This window comes from Cupressus sempervirens, chromosome 3 (assembly GCF_028749045.1).
Source record: "Cupressus sempervirens isolate cs-2001-9-10 chromosome 3, ASM2874904v1, whole genome shotgun sequence".
Taxonomy (NCBI): domain Eukaryota; kingdom Viridiplantae; phylum Streptophyta; class Pinopsida; order Cupressales; family Cupressaceae; genus Cupressus; species Cupressus sempervirens.
In genome coordinates, this window is record NC_143120.1 from 1,001,220,029 (window position 1) to 1,001,228,815 (window position 8,787).

Genomic DNA, 8,787 nt, shown 5'->3' on the forward strand with positions numbered 1-8,787 from the left:
AATGTGAAATTCTAGAACTATAGTTGCTAGGGCTCTTTATCTCATCTATTATTTAGTAATTAACACATACTACCATATATTATCAATCTTTTTACACAATTCTTCAAGGATCATGTTCCCAATCTCAATAGGTGTATTTTTGAATTTTTCCATCATGTTAATCAAAGCATATTCAATATTTTTCTTATCTTCATTATTTATTGTATGATATTTAATGTATTTAAAAGTAGAAAAACCTCCATGCCCCCTTAGGGAATCTATCATTTCACCATCAATTTTAGGTCCCTTATTTACAATGAATTTGAATTAACTAACATCATCTGATTTAGTCTTATCACTATCCTCCTCTATTATCAATTTCCTTCTTCTTCTCCTTGAATTTTGGCTTGAGGATATAGGAATGTCCTTTCTCTTCTAATATACCTTTATTTTTATTAAGAAGCCCAGGTTATTTTAACACCTCTTTTCTCCATAAGAGGCTGTCCAACATAGCAATTTTGGTTCATGACCTTGCAGCCTTAGGGCTTGGTGGAATAGAAATATGTCTCTTCTTTCCTTTCTTCTCCTTGGGTATTTCCAAAACAAGTTCTTTTCTCTTATCCTCTTCTTCTTTAACATATTCACCTTTTCCCTCAACAATTATTAATACTTGCTTCTTCTTTCCTTTACTGAGTGCACCTTCTAGAGTGTCTATAATCTTCCTCAAATTCCTTTTTATCCTTGGGGTAGTAATGTCTAGCTTGATTCTTTCCTTGGCTTTCTCATAAGTGTAAAAAGGTTAGTCCAACTTAGTCACTAGTTCACCAATGCTTCTATGGCCTTAGTTTCTTTGTCAATCTCAATTTCATAATCCATGGGCTCTAACCATGCAACTCTTGGCTCATCAACTTATACTAGTGTGTTTTCGGTATCAACAAGAAAACATATATCATCATGATATTTCTCATAAAGTTGAGGTGGAATCACATGTATTTGATGCATTCTTTCTTTAAATTCAAAAAAAAATCCATACATAACACTTTCAAAATTTTCTCCTAACCTCTTAATGTATTCTTTAATCTAATAAATAACATGTCTTTTCACATCCCAATTCACATTTCCAATTGTGTGGGAATAGTTTTGCATATAGAAGAATGTACATACCAATAGTGAACCAAATTTAAAGGCATTGGTCTTGGAAACCCAAATTATCTTCGTGTTTTCTACCAATTTCTTGAGTTGTAACTCAATGAGGTATAACTTGGTGTCTTTCTTCACGGTCTTATATACTAGGTAAACTTCTCCACATGGTACACTATTTTGTAGGCTACATTGGAATATTTTGTAAGCCACAATGTATCTGTCAAATATCATTTAAGGATCTATAATGGTGGTAAATTTGAGTCCTTTTCCATCCCATTAGGCTCATTATTCTCTTCAATTTTCTTCCTTGATGAGATCCTAATGGATTTTACCTTCCCTATAATTGGATATCCAATCACCATATGAATAACACCTCTAGTTATTTTGACTAGCTTGTCTATCCACATTGTCATATTGTGAACCCTTCTCAACACAATGCATATCCATTCAATCTTGAATAGCTTGGGAAAATGTAGAACATGGGTTAATCCCTTGGTTTCCAAATTCTTGTGTTCATCCTTCAATTTCTCATCAATACGTAGTTGTTTGTACATTTCCTAGATTTTGTATTCACCCACTTCTCCAATTTTGCAATGATAAAATGCGCAAATATCATGAACTAACAAAGCCCTTGGTGGAATTGAAGATAATGCTCCAAACTCATCAATTTTTATAGCAACTTTGAGATGCATCTTATACTTAGGCTTTTCATAATCCTCTTTATGAATCAATTTGATCTTACTAACTTTTCTTGACTTCACTAATGTAGAACTTGATGCCATTATAATAAATTAGGGTTTTGGTGAAAAGGTCTTTGAGACAGGTTCAATTTACTCCTCTTCGTGCCAAGTTCACTCACACACTGAAATTCTTGGTCAAATCCTCACTCTCAAGCTTCAAACATAGGTAGCCTAAAGTTTCAAAAATTCACTCTTGAAGACTCAAAAATGTAGGGTGAATAAATGAATATCTCAAGCCCAATTTATAGATAAAGTTATTTTAATGTTATTTAGGACTTAATAAATGCTTTGTACCATAGCCTCAGTTTGCACACTAACTTTCCAATCTTTGCTTAGTTACTATACAATAGTCATCAAGTAAAGCTTATGTACTAGCTTGGTTAACATAGTAAACATGTCAACACTACTCACACTTAGTTATTTCTATGCTTCCATTATCTACTTTTCTCGGTCTGACTTACCAAATAAACTAACTTCCAACATTACATAATTTTTCCTTTTTCATTCTATGTTATGCTAATATGGACTTCATTTCACTATAATAAGGATTTGATGAAAGATATTACCTTACTAATGTAGTTACCATAACTTTTCGTATGACTTAAATGGTGGTGAACATTTCACCTAATCCATTGGATGAAGTGCCACCAACTATAACATTAGATGATCCATACTCTTTTGTCTTACTTTTCCAAGACTTTCCCATCTGATCATGAATATCATCAACGTTAACTTTTCATTTCCCTTTGGTGTCTTCTTCTTTAGATGTTGATGTTGGACTAACTACCAATGTTCCCCTTTGAGATTTGTGACATGGCTTAACTGCATCCTATGTTCTATAAGTCTAGTGGTTGTATCAGGCATTGACAAGTCAATCTTTTGGTGCAATGGAAACTCTAGCTTGTAACAAGTGGTATCAGAGCTTGGTCACAGGTTTGAATCTCCTCGGGTAATGCTAAGGAGGGGATTGCTCGACTAACCACCATTGTTCCCCTTTGAGAGTCGTGACATGGCTTAACCGCATCCTATGTTTTATAAGTCTAGTGGTTGTATTGGTCATTAATAGGTTGATCTTTTGGTGTAACGGCAACTCTAGCTTGTAATAGTTGATGCATGATACCTACAATCTCTACTTAAATGATTGACCTTGTGACAATGATGACATGTCATTCTACTATTCCTCTAGTTGTCAATTCTTCCCCCAAAATTAAATCTCATACAATTGGCTACAATGTGACCATATCTTCCACATTCAACATAGGTAATGTTTGTGTCGTAATCTCAGTTGGCATAATTACCTTTCTTATTAGTATTAGATAACTAATATGGGGGAGGTCAATCAATTATAACCAGTTATCCTAAAAGCCTTAACAACACTTTTCACCAACTTAAACCTCTTAAAATTTCAGATCATTAACTTGGCAACCCAATATATCATCATAATTCAAAATGATATGAACATTGCATCAAACTATCAACTTAATAGTCCTTACTATACCAAGCATTAGAGTAATCCTCCAACTTATACCAAGTTGTAGCATTAAACATTTAACATGAAATAAACATGAAAAATAATTATTATTCACACATTTTGACACAAGTATTTAACATGGAAATATTGTAAAGGGGAAAACCCACTTGGGAACCAACAACCCAGATAGTTTCACTCTTTAGAAGTAAGCTTTGTTAGGAGCCACACACATATTTTTAATATGACCTTTATAGAGGATTTACACCAAAGATCATCTATACATTGTCATTCCTTAAAATTTCTAAAGAGTATCCTTCTCTAAAGGACTTATAAAATATGTAAAAGAATTCTACCATATAGGATTTCAAATGACTTTTAGGTCCACTTGGTTAAGATATTTTTTGGCTATAATGGTAAGAAAATAATAGTCAAATGACCTATTAGGTTTTAGCACTACCTTGCTTGTTTAGATCTTTACTTTTCTCAATATCTTTCTTCTGATACCTCTCTAGATTATTCACACACTTTATACTTCAAATTAGAACTTCCTTTGCTTGATCTTCATAGTATTGTTCTTCTCAGTTTACCTTGTTCCTTCATCAACTTGATCAAATTCAATCAACAACATTACAATCACTTTTCATCATTTAAATAGAAAACTTTTTTCATTCATCTATAATTTTCTAGGTTCTTTCTATTAATCACAATTATTAGATCTTCATTAGGTTTAGATTCATCAAATCTAGATGCCCAAGCAATAGACTTGTGTCTTGAACTTTGTGCTTCACTATAAATTGATAAATCTCCTTCATTATATCTACTTTAAATTTCTCCAGTTATTGGTCTTATAACTAACTTCATTTGAATCCTTGAAACTTCTCAAACAATCTTAATTTTCATCAAATTTTAGCCTCAGATTAAATATTTTATAAATTTGTTCTTTTTGTTCACGCTTGGTGAATATTACATCTTGTTGTTTAAAATAGATTGATACAAGTATGATAAATGTGTTTCAATCATTGTTTTTTCACTGATGTCAAACCTACTAGTTGCTAGTTAGAAAATTGCTTATATGATTTGAATACAATAATTTATTTGATTGATGAAGAGGATTTGATCAAATAGCATCTAAGGAAAGGTTGAGCTATGATATGAAAAGGAGTACAAGAATCAGTTAAGATAATGATATTATAGTGCATTGATAATCTACTTAAGGTTGAAAATGTTGGTTACATTGATTAAGTTTAGAAGAACAAGTTAAACAAAAATTGTTTGCCAAGTTGAATATTCTACATAGTGGGTGCCGAGCAAAGTTAGTGCAAGCCAAGCAAAAAATTAGTTTGAGCTAAGAAAAGTGAATTTCAGTGTAAGACGAGTGAAATAGTTTAAGTTGATTAAAGTTTAGTTGATGTCAAGCACTAGTAAACTTTAGTACGTGTCGAGTGTTTTGATAATGGATATCGAGCAATGCAGTATGTGTTAGGTGTTAGAAGCCAATTAATGTCGAGTGTCAACATTATGAGAAAGATCAAGAATTTGATGAATCTGATCTGAAAAGTTTGATTTCTTGAATTGTGTGAACCATGTAGAAGGTAAGGTTGATGAGATCGTAGCACAGAAATCATGGTAAACCATTTTGAGGAAAATTCAAAGAGGATTGAAGGAGAAGTTTCTAGAAGGGAATGTAATGAAATGAGGGGTAGATTCATTGAATCCTACCTAATCTAACCTAGCTCTAAAATGGACAATGGAGGATGAATAACAAAATATCTTAAATCTCTATTTATAGAGATGGCTGGTTAGAAGCAAGGGTTGTCATGTGTGAGAACCTAAGGAAGGCAAGGAGTCTAGGGTATTGCTTCATTCAGTGACCTAAGAGAAGAGACTGCATTGGAAAAAAAATAAGAAGGCTTAAGAGTATGGATGCTCTTAAAGCTTAAAAGTGTGAAATCCAAGTAGAATGGAGGACTAAAACAAAGATTTTTAATCTACAAGTGTGTTGTGAGTTGTTATCAGATCAAGTCTTATTGTTACTCTCTAATTATTGTATTAGTCTAGGGTAAATCCTTTGGATTAAGATTGACCTAACAGTCATTTGTAAATCTTTTAACTGGGTGACATTCCAAGTGAATGATCAAAAGTCCTCTAAAGAGGCTCACTCCTAATAGGGTGATTGAAATCCTTTAACCGGGTCACATTTAATAGTGTGCATTGCAACCTTTAATAGGGTTGGCCTTTCATAGGGCATCACTTCAGAAGAGTGAGAATGAGTAGCATGGTTTTGGTGGTTTTTTCCAAATTGAGTTTGCACATTAAACCATTGTGTCAAATATGTTATTGAATTTGTTATATTTCATGTTTACATTTTTTGTAAATTGATTTGACAGTAACCTACAAGTTTAAGTGATTACATAATCTAATGGATGCATGCATGATGAAAATGTTTTATGGATATGGTTAACTAAGATATGAAAAGTTTTATTTGTACATATGGACCTTGGATAACTGATTCACCCCCCCTCCCCCTCAGTTATTCTAAATAATTCCAACACTTGCTCAATCAATATTGTACTTGATTAACATTATGATTTCTTGGTTAACACTATGTATTCTTCACTTCTTTGTCAGGTGCTTGGTGACAACTGTAATAGCTTCATTAATATTTTATTCCTTCATTTACTAACCAAACTATCTTGCTTATACATATTTTCATAACTTTTCTCATACGTTGAAGATCATGTTGTATACATGAAAACTTAATCTTTCGGGAGCACGTGTAAATAAGAAAATATTAGTACAATAAACGTATAAAAAGATTGAAATCAAAAGAACCACTAACTAACTTTAGTTTTAGAACTAATGCAACCGAAAGACAAGAGTCCCCACCTAACCTCAGAGTAGCTCAACAAGGGCACCCACAAGAGGCCTTGTTGGTGTGCTCAAGATTGAGGGATGTGGATGTGTTCTCCTCAAACACAAATAAGATTGAATCTCATGATAATGAATGTATGAAAATGAGGTACAAACCTATGCTAGATGAATGATAAATAGTTCAAGAGGAAGCTATGGAAGAATCCATTCTTAAAAAATTCTAGGAAATGGAGATAAATGCAAGAAAAAAAACTACCTTATCAATGCAAGAAATGAAATCTAAAAAAATTACCAAAGAGTTAGCAACAATGCATGAAAATCTCTTAGAAGCTCTAAGCATAAACTAGCATGATAACAATGCATATGGAGGAGATGAAAAATGCTTGAGATAAGGGCTCTATTTATAGGCTTGAGAGAAACCGTGAGGAGGTGGCATCTATGTGGCATCCACATAGGTGCCACAAGGGAGATACATGGGCTAAACAACAAGCCATGCAAAATTCAAACTAAGCCTTTATGATTTAGATGGCTCAAGGTGTGCTCACACATGTGTGAGAAACCTTGGGGAAAGGGATGGGGGGACAAGGATGTAAGAGTCCTTTTGGAGAAGTTAATGAAAGGGGGGGCTCCTAGGGATTGATTTGTTCACACATGTGTGAGCAACCACTTAGGGGCTAAAAGGTGGTTAAAAGGGAAGTTAGGACTAATAAAGTGGTTTTAGAAAGTGGTAGACTTAGAAGGATGAGAGTGATGGGTGGTAGGCTAGGCTTTAGGTTGGATTAGGATTAATTCAAATAGGATTTGATTTAATCATAGGATTATAGAATTTAATAAAGTGAAGGGAAATTAAATAAATTAGAATGCATTTAAAGGGGATTTATGGAGCACTATGCATTAAATAGATTTAACACATTAGGGGGAAGTATTCAAATTAAATTTAAATACATTAGGAAGTGAATCTATTTAATTAAATAAATTAAATTAAATAATTAGGAGAATATGACAAATATAATTAATTAATAAATAATCAATTATAATGTCAAGAGAAATATTAATAAATTAATATAGTGTTTTGGGACGATTTTAAGCATCTACATTTTGCCCCTCTTTGATGTGATGTTAGGATGATATTAACTAAAGAAAAGAAAATATAGGTTTCCCCAGAGAGGAGTCACAAGAGTCATGTCATAATGATGACAAGGGGGGAGGGTGCCCCTTGAGGAAATAGGGTGAAAAAGGAATATATTTTGCCCCATTTTCTCAAAAATAGACATAGGAAGGAAAAGGGAAATAAAATGGCTTAAAAGATGACCTTGCATGAATTGTCAGTAAGATCAAAATGAAGTAGGGTCAATTGGATAATGATTAATCTAAATGCATCCTAACTACATGAATGTATGGGATTCAATTGTATTCATATGCGATAGCACACCCTAGTTTGATTTTACAAAAGGAGTTATGCACCAAATGCTATAGTAGCCTAGATGACAAGATTCATTTGCATGGACTAGACGCTCAACAAAATAGAGACTTTAGGACAATAGATGTAGTTTTCATAGTCATGATAAAATAAATGACATATACAAACTAGAGAGGTCTAGGCACACCCAAATTCTTCTTAGGGATCTTGGTGGAAAGTGTGCTAACTTGATGTCCCCAGTGAATAGTGCATAGTCATAACTCAAAAATTGGCATAGATGTACTAAAGTATTAAAAAACATATCATATTGCAAACGACACATGTAGTCGGTTGGAACCATTTAGGTGATACCAAGATATGGAAGATCAAGGCACTGTAGAAGGCTACTACCAACACACAAAGATAAAATCATCCAAAAGAGACCGCATGACCAATTAGCCATTCAATCCATAGTTCCCACCATAAACATTAATCCAAGGGTGAAGTTTGTGGTACCATGTGTAGGAAGGAGTCATCCTATGAAATTTTGCTTGTCTAAGTTGTTGGCATGAGTGTTCATTGGAAATAGCTATGGAAATAACATGTTTCTCAATTTGTTAAGTTTCAATGGTGATTTTGTTTGGGTTTTTTTGCAATCTCTGTTGTGGAAAAAAGCTCGATATAATGGGAGTAGGGAAAACATTTGACAAGAAAGTGCCTTGCAGACTAGATGTCTTGTTAAGAATGAAGATGGATGGAGGCCTCATAGACAAGAGGTCTTTGATTGGATGCATGGAAAGCACGGGCTAGATAGGACTACTGCACAAAGAGGGGATGAAGTGAGGAAAACATGGTGAACTGAGATGAGTCTTATATAATGGACCTTGTGTATTTTACAGAACAATATTTTTAGGAACATTTTTATGTTTTTAGTCTTTTCTTCAAGAATGTTTTGATGTTTTTGGAGTTTTAAATTTTCTTATTTTTTTGGATTTTTGTGGAACTTTATTAAAACTGTACAAGAACTACAAAACTCAATCATAGAAATACTTGAGGTGTTGAATATTTATAGGCTTAGAGAGCAGATCTCCCTCTAAAGTGGCAATCTAATATGCCCCAGAACCATACTTGGTTGTAATGATAAACAAACAAAGCCAATTGGCTTCAAACGTTCCTTTCTTTTC